The sequence below is a fragment of the Myotis brandtii genome, unplaced genomic scaffold (genome assembly GCF_000412655.1).
Source record: "Myotis brandtii unplaced genomic scaffold, ASM41265v1 scaffold274, whole genome shotgun sequence".
In the NCBI taxonomy this organism is placed as follows: domain Eukaryota; kingdom Metazoa; phylum Chordata; class Mammalia; order Chiroptera; family Vespertilionidae; genus Myotis; species Myotis brandtii.
Window position 1 is genome coordinate 4,812,314 of NW_005360425.1, and position 1,501 is coordinate 4,813,814.

Below are 1,501 nucleotides of genomic sequence, written 5' to 3' on the forward strand. Positions count from 1 at the left end.
GAGCTGCCCTCAGACCCCTCTTTGGACTGGGTGGCAGCCTTGCTCCAGATGGCAGCCTCCAAACTGACTCTCCCAAGGAGGTGCCCAGGATGTCACCTCCAGTGGCACGGGGAGCCTCGCACCTGCCAGGGCCTTGCAGGGCAGCTCACAAGGCAAAGGTCCAAGTAGACCCGCTATTCCAGGTGAGCTCCGTTAGCTCCTGAAGGGCCACCTGTCCCACTGGTCCATTTGAAGATGCAGCTTAGTGTATAAGCCACTCTAACTCCAGCTACACCTGTGGGCAGCACCAAGCTGTGACCGTGACCGAAATAGCTCAGGGAGTTTCCCATGGTTAAACTAAACAGAATACAAAGTGTATGGGGTAAAGTCACATATCATTGAAAAAGCAAAGTCTGCTCATCCTGCAGAACAGGTGGGAGCAAAGGCCTGAGAGCAGGTGAGGTCATTCGAGGAGACTGTGGCCGAGGAGAGGAGACCCAGGGGAACCAACTGCTGAGGGTGGGCCAAAGAACGGAAGGGGGAACCCAGGGCTGACTTAGAGGGGGAACTCAAAGGATTCTTGATGAATAGATCCTTTTGCATTTTATCTTCTGTAGAATATAGAAAGGAAAGAGACTGTGGAAAAATATGTGTATCAATTTAAAAAAAGATATGTTTATTATCCAACTAACTCAATTACGTGTGAAACTGGATTCTACTTAGAAAGGGTTTAAAAAGTAAATAGTATGAATATAATGTTACCCTAGGAAAATGATGGTCTTATCAGTGAATAAAACAAATGCAAATTCAAATACCTTAAAGTAACACTATAGGCCCTGGCTGGGTAGCTCAACTGGGTGGTGTCGCCAAGGTTGAGGGTTCGATCTGCAGTCAGGGCACATACAAGAATCAACCGATGAATGCATAAACAAGGGGAACAACAAATTGATGTTTCTCTCTGTCTCTCCCTCTCTCTTAAAATCAATAAATAAAGAGCGAGGAGCGAGCGAGCAGGGCAGGTCGGCGGCAGCGGCGCAGCAATGCCTAAATCAAAGGAACTTGTTTCTTCAAGCTCTTCTGGCAGCGATTCTGACAGTGAAGTTGACAAAAAGTTAAAGAGGAAAAAGCAAGTTGCTTCAGAAAAGCCTGTAAAGAAGCAAAAGACCGGTGAGACTTCAAGAGCCCTGTCGTCTTCTAAACAGAGCAGCAGCAGCAGGGATGACAACATGTTCCAGATTGGGAAAATGAGGTACGTCAGCGTACGGGACTTTAAAGGAAAAGTCCTAATTGATATTAGAGAATATTGGATGGATCAAGAAGGTGAAATGAAACCAGGAAGAAAAGGTATTTCCTTAAACCCTGAGCAATGGAGCCAGCTGAAGGAACAGATTTCTGACATTGACGATGCAGTGAGAAAACTAAAATCTGAGCCATATAAACCTGTACTGTCCTAGTTGTTTTAACCTGTCTTTTTACATTGGCTTTGTTTTTTAAATGTTGTTTTGCAGGCTATTGTATATTT

At 45.3% G+C, this 1,501-nt stretch overlaps 1 pseudogene across 1 annotated transcript; it reads left to right on the forward strand.

Moving 5' to 3' along the window:
- The first annotated feature begins 967 nt into the window (after positions 1–967).
- On the forward strand, positions 968–1,495 carry LOC102253198 (annotated as a pseudogene). Its single transcript, XR_001362572.1, has one exon. The product of XR_001362572.1 is annotated as an activated RNA polymerase II transcriptional coactivator p15 pseudogene (transcript).
- Positions 1,496–1,501: the final 6 nt, after the last annotated feature.